Source organism: Chrysemys picta, chromosome 5 (genome assembly GCF_011386835.1).
Source record: "Chrysemys picta bellii isolate R12L10 chromosome 5, ASM1138683v2, whole genome shotgun sequence".
Classification (NCBI taxonomy): Eukaryota; Metazoa; Chordata; order Testudines; family Emydidae; genus Chrysemys; species Chrysemys picta.
Genome location: NC_088795.1, coordinates 94,791,988 through 94,805,580, shown reverse-complemented (window position 1 = coordinate 94,805,580; position 13,593 = coordinate 94,791,988).

Sequence of the window (13,593 nt, the reverse complement as noted above, 5' to 3'; positions counted from 1 at the left end):
AGATTGTCTTATTTTCCACCACATTCTGGTAGAATAACACTTGTCAAACAAGGCTGTATAGTATCTCAAATCGGGCACTTGACAAGTTACAGCTTTCCAGCATAAACAGGACTCAAAGACACATGGAAAAATACCTGTTGTAAAGACCATGTCTAATTTACATAAAGTACTATTAGAAAGTTAGTACTTATGCTAGCGCTGGCCTTTGACAATGTTTGCAGGAAGTACCAGTCAAGGGTACATAAGTCCCAACTATTATTTTCCATAAGGCTAGAATTTTCAAAGGAGCATAAGGAGCTAGGTGCCCAAATTAGGGTTGTTGGAGCCGGGGGTCAGAGGGCCCTCTCTCCATCACTTTTAAAAGCTATGCACTCCCCCGTATAGCCAGTAAAAAAGTGGGAGTGACAGAGGGAGGAGTTTCAGGGGGAAGAGGCGGTGTGGGGGCGGGGCCATGGTTCAGGCACCAGTGGCTCTCCACTTCTAGGGAGCTTCCACTGCTCCTGGCCCAAATCCCATTGAAATTCTATCAGCCAAATGGCTGATCTGGAACTCTGTTATTTCCATGAAGAAGTGAAGTAGAGAATCAAAAACAACATTTTGTAATTTGGAATTTTGTAGTAAAAAAATATTAAATGGATTAATTCTAGGTAGCTACCAACCATTCTACTAAGGAATAGTCTAAACTGAGGGAGATTTTGCCTTATCTCTCATCTCTCCCTTTATTTAGGGATTGCTTCATATTTTCCCCCTTGTTTTACTTGGCTGCTTAGTACAACAGCTCTACTTCAAGAAGACAATGTATGTTAATCTTCCTTTTGTGATGGAAAAATTTCATCATGTTTTTAGGAAAGCAAGATGCACAGGCTGAGCAATGCTGCATAACTATGAAGATTACGTCAACTGCCGTTCATACTAATCAAAACAAATATTGAGATAAATACCACAGGTAGTTAAAAAGCAGGTGGCTAACAAAGATGACCCTTCACAGGAACCAGCTAAAAGCTGATCTCCATTGAACTGGAATGGATTCGTATTCTCAATCTGGCGGCCTTACCACCAGTTGACATTATGCCATTTAGTATGGTTTTGTTGTTAATTTTTAGATTGCTTTGTCATTATTATTTTTTGACATTCATCCTAATGATTGACCCTTCTTCCAGACCAGAGAACAGGCTCCTGTCCTGTGGCCCTTTCCTCCACTCTAGCAGCATAAAGAAGTCATAAAGGGCCCTCTGAGGAATTCCCCAGCTGCAGGAGAAGTATGGGTTATACACAGCCATCGACTACCGGGCAGAAAAGGGCCACATCAGAGGCAGGAGTGTCTGTAGCCTGCTATGCTAGAGCAATTCTGGGCTGGGGAGCAGCCCACACACAGCCACTTAAGGCTGCACTAAGTTAGAGTAGCCCTTGAGGCCACTCCAACCCCAGAGCACCCCAAATTCCAAGCACAGAGGTGGCCTAAAGTCACCTTTGCAATCAGTCCTCCTGGACTGCATCATCTTTGTTGTCAGGCCCCAATATCAGGCCCCAAACCTACATCTTACCCATCAACCACAAAAAAGCAGAACATGTAATTAGGGTTGCCAGGTGTCCGGTTTTCAAATGGAACGCCTGGTCAAAAAGGGACCCTAGTGGCTCAGGTCAGCACTGCCGACCAGGCTGTTAAAAGTCTGGTCAGCAGTGCTGCGTATCTAAGGCAGGCTAGTCCCTACCTGCTCTGGCACCGCACTACGCCCCGGAAATGGCCAGCAGGTCTGGCTCCTAGGTGGGGGGGGGGGGCCACGGAGCTCCGCGCGCTGTCCCCACCCCTAGCACCAGCCCCGCACTCCCATTGGCCTGGAACCACAGCCAATGGGAGCTGGGGGCGGTGCTTGCGGGCGAGAGCAGCGCACAGAGCCTCCTGCCCTCCCCAGTGTAGGAGCCTGACCTGCTAGCCATTTCTGGGGCGCAGCACAGTGCCAGGATAGGTAGGGAGCCTGCCTTAGCCTCACTGTGCTGCAGATCAGGAGCCACCCAAGGTAAGCCTGTGCCTCAACCCCAAGCCCCAGCCCTAGCCCTGAGCCCCCCCAAACCCAGAGCTCCCTCCCACACCCCGAACCACTCAGCCCCGGTCCCACCCCAGAGCCCGTACCCTGTCTCAACCCGCAGTCCCCTCCCACACTCTGAATCCCTCAACCCCACCCCGCAGCCTGGAGCCCCCTCCTATACCCCAAACCGCTGCCCTAGCCCAGTGAAAGTGAGTGAGGGTAGGGGAGAGCAAGCCACTGAGGGAGAATGAATGTAATGAGCTGGGGGCAGGGCCTCAGGGAAGGGGCAGAGCTAGGGTTTGTGCAGTTAGAAAGTTGGCAACCCTACATGTAATGGAATCTCTGAAAGTAAAAATCCTAACTGTGGATGGCCTGGACTAGTTACTATTGATGTGGAAATGGCAACAGAAGAGCTTTGCTGAGTTTATTGCAGTTTTTACAGCAAAACACACACAAGACTAAAAAAAGGATGCAATCCAATAAAGCCTGACATTTTGTGCAAATTGCTATTGATAAAGACAGCCCAAGTCAAAATATCACTTCTGATCATAAATATGAATTCTGTAGCCAGCCCCCCAGCCTAAAATAACTCCAGATGATTTTTTTAAAAAACAGTGAAAGCTTGCACTGCCTTAGCAATCTGAAATGAAAATCAGCATATAGTGCTTCCTTTCACCCAAAATTACAGACTTTAGCCAATACAGGGTTTGCAGGCTGTTTTGCTAAAGACGATTTTCATAGTAAGTAACAAGACTTCTTTGGGATGTGATAACATTCCATCAGCAAGGCATACAAAACACAGAAAAATTACGTGCTATAAACGACATGGGATTTTTCAGTCTCGAAAATGTTTGAGTTAAGCTGAGGTACAGAGTGATAAAACATGGCTTTTCCTGTAAATTCAAAACGCACAAAACACGTGTACCACTGAATGATGCATGGTCTTCGAATCAGACAAACATGTACCAAACCTAGTACAAGTAGGAGTTATCAGCAACTGCTACTTGCCATTTCCAAACACCTCAGACTTCATTCTCTACTTTCTATAGGCTTCATTTCTTTTGAATACAACACACTATGTTTTGTAACATCCTGGCACACAGTATATTAGAAATGTAGGGCTGGAAGGGACCTTGATTGTTCATCATGTCCAGCACCCTGCGTTGAGGCAGGACCAAGTATAGCTAGACAATCCTGGTCAAACCTCTTCCTAAAAACTTCCAGTGATAGGGATTCCACAACCTCCCTTGGAAACCTAGTCCAGTGCTTAACTACCCTTATAGTTAGCAAGTTTTTCCTAATATCTAACCTAAAATCTCCCTTGCCACAGATTAAGCCCATTATTTCTTATCCTACCTTCTGTGGAACTGGAGAACAATTAATAATCATCCTTCTTTATAATTGCCCTTACTGTACTTGAAGATTTATCAGGTCCCCCCTCAATCTTCTTTCCTCAAGATTAAACATGCTGGGTTTTTTAACCTTTCCTCATAAGTCAGGAACGTATTTTATCATTTTTGAAATTGGGTCGATTTTATAGAAGTCGATCTTTAGAAAGCAATTATATACAGTCGATCATGAATGTCCCCACTAAGTGCAGTAGGTTGGTGGAGTGCGTCCTCAGTATCGTGGCTAGCATCGACTCTCAGAGTGGTGCACTGTGGGTAGCTATCCCACAGTCCCCACTGCCCACTGGAATTCTGGGTTAAGCTCCCAATGCCTGATGGGGCAAAAACATTGTCGCGGGTGGTTTTGGGTACATGTCATCAGTCTCCCCATCCTCCCTCCCTCCTTGAAAGCAATGGCAAGCAATCGTTTCGTGCCTTTTTTCCTGGGTTACCCATGCAGATGCCATAGCACAGCAAGCATGGAGCCCACTCAGCTCACCGCTGCTGTTGTGAGCATTGTAAACACCTCGCGCATTATCCTGCAGTATGTGCAGAACCTGGCTAGGAGACGCCAGCACGAGGACGACTGTGAGGAGGACATGGACACAGACGTTCCTGAAAGCACGGGATGTGGCAACTGGGACATCATGGGGCAGTGGGGCAGATTGATACAGTGGAACGCTGATTCTGGGCCCGGCAAAAAAGCACAGACTGGTGGGACTGCATAGTGTTGCAGATACAGGATGATTCCCAGTGGCTGTGAAACTTTCGCATGCGTAAGGCCACTTTCATGGAACTGTGTGAGTTGCTTTCTCCCACCCTGAAGCACAGGACTACCAAGATGAGACCTGCCCAGACAGTTGAGAAGCGAGTGGCGATAGCCCTGTGGAAGCTTGCAACACCTGACTGCTACCGGTCAGTCGGGAATCAATTGGGCAAATCTACCGTGGGAGCTGCTGTGATCCAAGTAGCCAAGGCAATCAGTAACCTTCTGCTAGCAAGGGTAGTGACTCTGGGAAATGTGCAGGTCATAGTGGATGGCTTTGCTGCAATGGGTTTCCCTAACTGTGATGGGGCGATAGACAGAACGCATATCCCTATCTTGGCACCGGATCACCTTGCCAACCAGTACATAAACCGCAAGGGGCACTTCTCAATGGTGCTGCAAGCACTGGTGGATCACAAGGGATGTTTCACAGACATCAACGTGGGATGGCCGGGAAAGGTGCATGATGCTCACATCTTTAGGAACTCCAGGTTGTTCGAACATCTGCAAGAAGGGACTTACTTCCCAGACCAGAAAATTACTGTTGGGGTGATTGAAATGCCAATAGTCATCTTTGGGGACCCAGCCTACACCTTGCTCCCATGGTTCATGAAGCCATACATAGACAGCCTGGAAAGTAGTAAGAAGCAGTTCAACTATAGGCTGAGCAAGTGCAGAATGGCAGTAGAATGTGCCTTTGGATGTTTAAAAGCTCGCTGGCGCTGTTTGCTGACTAGGTTAGACCTCAGCGTAACCAATATTCCCATTGATATTGCTGCTTGCTGTGTGCTCCATAATATCTGTGAGAGTAAGGGGGAGACGTTTATGGCGGGGTGGGAGGTTGAGGCAAATTGCCTGGCGGACAGTTTTGAACAGTCATACACCAGGGCGATTAGAAGAGCATATCTAGGCATGCTGTGCATCAGAGAGGCTTTGAAAACCAGTTTCATGACTGGCCAGGCTACGGTGTGACAGTTGTGTGTGTTTCGCCTTGATGCAAAACTGCCCCGTTTGAGGAATTTACTTCCCTGTAAGCCAATCCCTCTCCCCCTTCGACCACAGCTGGCAAAGGAAATAAAGTCCCTATTGTTTTGAATCCATGCATTCTTGATTTATTAAAAAAAAAAGAGAGAGAGATCACTGACAAGGTAGCCTGGGTGGAGTGGGGGAGGAGGGAAGGACAAGGCCACATTGCTTATTGTAGCCACACTACAAATCAAAACTGTTTGAATGACAGCTTTCTGTTGCCTGGGCCATCCTCTGGAGTCTCCTCCTCCACGTTCTTGGGCATCTGGGTGAGGAGGATATGGAACTTGGGGAGGAGGGCAGGCGGTTATACAATGGATGCAGCGGCGGTCTATGCTCTTGTTGCCTTTCCTGCAGCTCTACCAGACACCTGATTATGTCCGTTTGCTCCCCCATTAGCCTCGGCATCTCCTTCTGCATGTTCTGATCACTCTCACTGAATGCTTTCCTGGAATGCCTCCATGCATTCAGCTGTGCCCTATCAGTGTGGGAGGACTGCATGAGCTCAGAAAACATGTCATTGAAAGTGTATTTTTTTTCACCTCCTAATCTGTGATAACCTCAGGACGGAGATGATACAGAGAGCGTAGAAAAATTTGCACCTGCGGGGGGATAAAAAGGGAGAGTAAAATTTAAGAAGATACATTTCTGAGAACAAAAGGGAGACTCTTTCACAGTGAATCAAACAATTCACAGCAGACAGCACATGTGCTTTAGGTACAAGGTCACATTTTGCCTTTTATATTGAGTGCCTGCCGGTATAGTGACACATCACACATGGCTGGGCAACAGAATTCGGTTTCCAGGCAGCCATGGTACATGGCTACAACCAAAGGGTACATGGGGTTGGCTTCTTCTGCCTTCATGTGGGAATGGATTCAAACTACAGCGCCCTCCTTTCCCATAGCAAGCAATGCCGTTTGGGTTTGCCATTTAAAAGGAGGAGGATGCGGTTTTGGGTTGAATGTGCAGCACACCCCTCCCCTCACCGTGTGGCTATTCTCCGGGATGATCTCTTTTAGCCAAGCGCAAACAGCCCAGCATGAACAGGGTCCTTTTACTGTTCCCTTACAAAAATTCCCCTATTTCAACCAGGTGACCATGAATATCACATCACTCTCCTGAGGCTGACACAGAAAGATAAAGACCAAATGTTGCATGAATGTGACCAAAACCCAGGACCATTCGCTGCCATGCTTTGTGCTGCAATGATTCCAGACTACTTGCTACTGGCTTGGCGTGGTAAAGTGTCCTACCGTGAAGGATGAAATAAGGCAGCCCTCCCCAGAAACCTTCTGCAAAGGCTTTCAGAGTACCTCAAGGAGAGCTTCATGGAGATATACCTGGAGGATTCCTGCGCCGACTCCAGACACGTTAACAGACTTTTCCAGTTGCTGTACTGGCCGCAAATGCATCCCAATTCTTTAGGGCAATCAAACATTAAACACAATTGCTTTTACCCCTGTAGTGTAGTTACAAATGTGCACTCACCAGAGGTGCCTTCTCTGCCTTCATGGTCCGGGAACCCGCCTGGGGAGGGTATTGGCTCCAGGGTGATGAAAAGATCCTGGCTGCCGGGGAGAACGGATTCTCCGTTTGCCTGTTGCACATTCTCCTCCTCATCTACAAAATCCTCCTCTGTGTTGCGTGAGACTCCCCCCTTGTAGGTGTCCACGGACAGTGGTGGGGTAGTGGTAGGGTCCCTCCCCCCCCCCCCAGAATGACATGCAGCTGATCATATTAGTGACATGTATGGGGCTCTGAAGCGGAGCGACCATTTGCCTCTTTTGTCTCGTGGTAGGCTTGCCTGAGCTTCTTAACTTTCAAGCAGCACTGCTGTGTGTCCCTGGTGTAGCCTCTCTCCACAATGCCCTGTGCAATTTTGGCATATATATTAGCATTTCTTCTTTTTGACCAGAGTTCTGCCTGCACAGATTCTTCTCCCCATACAGCAATCAGATCCAGTGTCTTCTGTTCACTCCATGCTGGAGCTCCTTTATGATTCTGGGACTGCATGGTCACCTGTGCTGCTGAGCTCACCACACTGACCAAACAGGAAATGAAATTCAAAATTTCCCGGGGCTTTTCCTGTGTACCTGGCTAGTGCACTGGAGTTGAAAGTGCTGTCCAGAGTGGTCAGATTGAAGCACTCTGGAATAGCTCCCAGAGGCCAATACCATAGAATTGCACAATGCTGCGTCTGCATTAGCCCAAATTTGACCCAAGAAGGTCGATTTTAGCGCTACCCCCTTCGCCGGGGAGTAGTACAGCAGTCGATTTTAAGAGCCTTGTAGGTCGACGGAATGGGGTTGGCTGTGTAGCCGCATTGCTTATAAAATTGACCTAATGCGGCTAAATTCGACCTAACCTCGTAGTGTAGACCAGGGTTAAGTGTAGTACTTTGCCCTTCTCTAATTCATTTCATCTCGATTTCAGACCAATCCTCCCATTTCTAAAGGGAAATTTGAATTCTACTCCTGTCCTCCAAAGTGCTAGCAACCCCTCCCAGCTGATGTCATCTGCAAATTTTATAAGCATACTCTCCACTCCATTATCCAAGTCATTAATGAAAATATTAACTACTATGAGACCCAGGACAGACCCCTGTGGGACTCTGATAAATACATGCCCCAGTCTGACAGTGAACCATTGAACACTATTGTTTGAGTATGATCTTTCAGCCAGTTATGCACTCACCTAATAGTAATTTAATCTGGACCACATTTCCCTAGTTTATGAGGTCGTCATGTGGGACTAAGACATACAAGCTCCCCTCCTATCCACTGGACCAGTAACCCTGCCAAAGAAGGAACTAAGATGGCAAACTCCACCCTTCCCCGAGGATGATTTGGGGAAATCTCTCTGAGAGTAACCTCAGAGTCCTCCTCCCCACCAGCACCCCATAAGGCAGGGAAGCATTCACGCTGTTTGTTGTTAATACAAATATTTAATCAGAAATTATGCAGATTTTGCTCCCATGAACCAGACATAGGGTTGCCACCTCTGAGATGCAGAAAAAACAGCAACTACCCACCACAACCATCAGAAATTGGCCACTGGTCACCAACTCCTCTTCCCCTCAACAAAAAGAATCCTAGGGCCAACTATAGTCAATTATTGCTAAAATGCTTTGGAGAACCATTTTACACCAAAAAAAACCCCCAAAATGTGTATTTTTATGATATTTTCTTACCTTATCCTAACACAGCTCTGCAGTACTGGCCACAGGGCTGTGAATTATAGAGCAAACTGATATATCCCAAGTGAAAAAAAATGGCACATCAAATTTTTTCACCATCAAATCAGTACAAAACCAGCCAGGAGGTAACCCTAACGAGATGACCAAGATTAAGCTCCAGCTTCAGTGAATTAAGTTTTGTAGTATTAACGGGTTTACAAAACCACCAGAACTTTGTAAAAATGTAAAGGTCATATAACTTGTTGTGAATGGTTAAATGAGCCACATGATAGCAAACATTTAAATACAACAACCACATAACACAGGGCCACTCTGTGAATATGTCCAATTCTTGTTAGGAAAAGGATGTAAAAACAAAGTATGACAGACACTATTGTTCAAAATTCTGGAATTCTGTGACTTTGAACCATGAAGTGCAGGGTTCAGAATAAGATGTGTGAATGAGAGAGCGAGAGAGTCAAGTTTAAGGATCCCCAACACCTTTCTCCAGTCATTTACATCCCATTTTTGCCATGGAAAGTTGCATTTTGCCATATTAAAGTTCCTCAACATGTTCAAGCTAAGCAAAGCAGGGTACATGATTTTAAAAAGGCAAGAATCTCTATTAATAAACAAAATTGCCCGATCAGTGCTGTAGTCACCTGTTTTAAATATATATATATTTTAAAGTTCAACATAAAATAGAGCTGTCCTATGCAGCTGTAAGCTGGGTAATAGGCGCCAGCTTCTGTCTAATCCTCTGTGGGTGGGCAAGGAGGCAGGCACACACAAGAGGCCTATCCACCCCTCTTTATACACCCTCAGGGATGGCATGATCACAGTCTTTGCATTCCATAAAGTACAGCTGTGTGAAGCTAGGTCCCACAGCCATTCATCACAATGACAGGCCTCGTATTGCTAGGCACAAGGGGGAGCACATCCTGGGCCTTGTAACAAAGTGGCTCAGTGAGGCCTGGCTCTATGCACTATTCACCCTCTTGTATCATCATACATTGCAAGGGATGTAAATATTACAGAATTTGTCCCAATACATGTTAAACAAAGAAGACATTCCATAATACATGTGAAATACATACCATCAAAAAGGACAAAATAGAATTTTCTCTGTTGATAACGTACCCAGCACAATCTCCAGCAGCATGTACAAAATAACTATAAATTCACATACATTGATTCATCAACTGCGAATCAATTAACAAACCAACACAAAAAATTAGACTCCAACACCAATCCACCCTTCAAAAGGCCTGAGTTAGGCCTTACAACATGCTCTTAAAGTCATTTTTCAGATCTTTCAAACCAAGAAGAGAAAATGAATTCCAATGGAGAGCTCATCGTTGAAGACACCCTGTCTCCAGCCTCAAAGACAATCAAATCTAGGCACTATCAGATCAAGTGACCCAGCTAATCTGAACTGCCGAGCCTGGGGCATGAGGGGAGCATGAAGAGAAAGGAAGTGTGCAGGATACACAGGACTCAAACCATAAATCTAACTCAACACCTTAAGGTGCACCTGGAAATAAATGGGAAGAAGACAATGCATTCGGTGGCACTCAGGTGTAAGGTGCTCCATACAGAAAACATTTAAAGTGACCAAGCAGCCAGAATCTGCACTAACTGAAGTTTCCCAGTGGTCTTCAAGGATAGGCCCAGGTAGACCACATTCCAAAAATCCCATCTAGAGTTGATACAGTAATTACTACAGCAAAGTCCCCATTAGGAAGGAGTTGCAACTTTCTCGCCAACCAATGAAGGAAAAAAGCCCTCTGGGTTACCGTTGTAACCTGGGCATCTAGAAGCAGCCACAAATCCAGAGTGACTCCTAGATTTCAAACATTAGTAACAAACAGTAGGCATTTGCCTTCTATTAAAAGAGCAGATATCATTTCCACCACACCCTCCAGCATTTCTTTCTTATAGATTCCTACTATCAACTATGTCTTATCTATATTAAATTTCACCCAGCTAGTTCTTATCCAAATACCTGACACTAGGAAAACAATCAATCAGTCATACGACTGAATTCCAGTGACAGAGGCATAGAGATGAGTGTCATCAGCATACTGAAGGCATTGCAAACCCAAACCATGACTTGTAAGGATGGAGCAAAGGGAGAGGAAACGTGATGGAGAAAGCAGTCACTGAAAATGTGAAAACCTAGGGAGTAGGTCTATGAAAGAAATAATTTAATAATGTATGTTATTTGCATTCAAACTCCTTATTGAGTTATATATAAAGTCTTAAGGGAAAATAGAACCCAATTACAGTGTACACATTGCAGTGTTGGCTTGTTTCCCACCCTTCTAACTACCCTTTTCTTTAAAAACAGAGACAGGCATTCTTACCTTGGGGTAGCACTTTGGTGAAGTTTTCTCTATAACCAGGGTAGACCAGCATTTGCTGCTAGTTGTTGGACTCCATTTTGGGTCATATAGGGGGACTTGTAAGTGCTGCTATTTATACCTTTGTACAGTACCATCTAGCGTTAGGAATGCAGTATTGCAGAGGTGGCACCACTGCAGCTTCCCATTTAAAGTAATAGACTAAAGTAAGGGGTGGAGGTAAGAGACTATAAAGCTGGTCTCCAAGACTAGACACATTCTTCTGGGTGGCCTTTAGTCTAGTCTGAGAACTTGTTTTAGTCTTGGGAACTCATTGTAGTTTAAGAGTGTTGCCTTAGTGAGAAGTTCAGCCTAGATTAGGTCCCAGTGCTGGTTAGATTTTTAGCTAAGGGTTTTAGTTGGATGTCTTCTGGACCCTAAAGCTGGATTTTATAAAGGGGTGGCTACATAGGTGTGGAAAGTAGGGCTGCAGCACCCCCAGGTTTTATGTAGGGCTGCTGGCTCTGTACCCTGCTCCCTAGGTGCTGGATCTATACATAAAACCTGGGGGTGCTTCCCACACCTATGCCCTACTCCTGGCCCTCTGCCCACACACCGCTCTCCAACCCCTCACCTGGGGCTCAGGTCCTAGCCGTTGGCCCCATGCCTGGGGCCCCCTGCCCAGCCCCACCCCCCACTCCCAGGCCTCTGTTCCTGGGTCCCTGCACCTGGCCCCACGCCAGGGCTCTGCTCTTGGCCTTGCACATGGGGTCCTGGCTGCTGGCCCCTGCCTGGGATTCTGCTCCTGGCCCCATACCCACCCTCAGCTGTGCCCTTGGTCCTTTACCCCAGTACAGGTCCCCCCCGCCCTCAGAGACACAGCCTTGCTCCCAGGGGGGGTAGGGGCACGGACAGGGGTACGGGGGCTGGCTTTCAGCACACACACACACCCACTACTAAAAATGTTCCAGCACCACTGGGTGGCTATTCCATATTATTGTTTCTTTCAGAATTCTGTAATTTAAAATGTATTTTTTTAGGGGTCTTGCATTAAAAAGCCCTTATTTTGATACTTACAGTGGCTTCCTGGTTACATTTGACCTTACCTCTCTTTACTATATTTACAGATCTGTGATCCACATTTCCTGCACTACAATCACAATATGACCATGTGTTTAGGAGCCCCTGTACTGATAATTCATGAAAAGGATAGTCATAATATCCCACCAAACTATTAACAGAGTGGTCCAGGGGCTGAACAGGAAACCTTCTCAGAGTAGTTAGTTAATTAATCTCCAGAGGCAGAATAAAACCGGCAACTTAAATCTGACATTCCCTAACTGCAAGTAAAGTTACCATGGGCTGTTCATGTGGTACTGAAGCCCAGACTGAACTGTAAGTATTTTGTTTACTTATGACATTAGTAACTTTTTATTTTATAACTCATTTTGTATTTCTTAACTTTTTAAGATATGATAACCTCTTGCCTCGGGCAGAACTGGTGCCAGTCTCACAATCATCCCCTTTTGGCCTTGTCTACCTACCGTTACTTCCTTATTTTTGCAAAACTTCCAGTTGCCCTAGAATATCATGTCAGTGTTAATGGGAAGTGTTGGTCGCTCCACTGCAGCAGTTGCACCTAATTTCTCCAGAAAAGGTTCCTTACTCATAATTTCTATAAACTCATCATGGTGTAACTATGTATTTATTTAAAGGATTCTTTTCACAGTTGTAAAGAAATGTATAAAGAGCATTAGCAATCATTTAAAATAAGACATTATTATAATGAGAGCTGATTTTTTTGTAGATGCTCTAATTAAGCAAGATCAGCAGAGGGCTAGAACCTCCTTTTTCATAATCTAAGAAAATCTCATTTGTCTAACTTTGATCTAGCGGGCAAAATAAAGTGTTGGCTGATTTTTAGACTAACAGCTATATTGGAAAGTAGTGCTAACAAGTGGTGGCTTTACAAAGTAGAAGTGATAAACCATTGTTATTGTGACTATTTGTTGAGAAAAGGCCTGAATGAGAGTTTGGAGTATGCAAAGAATGCAGGATTGGGTCCATAGAGAGTCAGCTGTTAGCTGTTCTGCTTGATTCACTGTCTACACTGCAATGTAAGCCCAGGGTTCGAACTCAGGCTCAAGGCTAACCCCCTTCCATCTACATACCAACTGTGCTAACCAAGAGCTTAGACCCAGGGTCCCAAGACCCCATGGAGCTGGAGAGTCTGAGCCTGAGGCAAGCTGGGATCCAGGGTTGAAACCCTATTGATTTGTAGTGTTGACACAACCCCACTGGACTCATGCTCCGGGGGTACGTCTACACAAGGATAAAAGATCTGCAGCATGGCTGGGGCTGGCCCAAGTCAGATGACTCGGGCTCATGGGGCTTGGGCTGCAGAGCTAAAAATCACTAGACATTCAGGCTCAGGCCAAACCCTGAGCTCTAGAACCCTGCCAGGGGGGAGGCTCCCAGAACTCTGATTTTTCAGCACTGAAGTCTGAGACCTGCAAGCCTGAGTCAGCTGACCCAGGCCAGCAAGGGGTTTTTTATCCCTGTGTAGGCATATCCTTGGAGCCACCAAAACACTTCCAGAATTCCATGGGCTGATTTTCTTTGTCTTCTGGACAGTCAAGTTTGGTGCACAGTCAAGTTATGTTAGCAACATAGCAAGTCTATGTTAGCAACAAGAAGAAAGTCAAGGAAAGTGTGGGCCCCTTACTGAATGAGGGAGGCAACCTAGTGACAGAGGATGTGGAAAAAGCAAATGTACTCAATGCTTTTTTTGTCTCTGTCTTCATGAACAAGGTCAGCTCCCAAACTACTGCACTGGGCAGCACAGCATGGGGAGGAGGTGACCAGC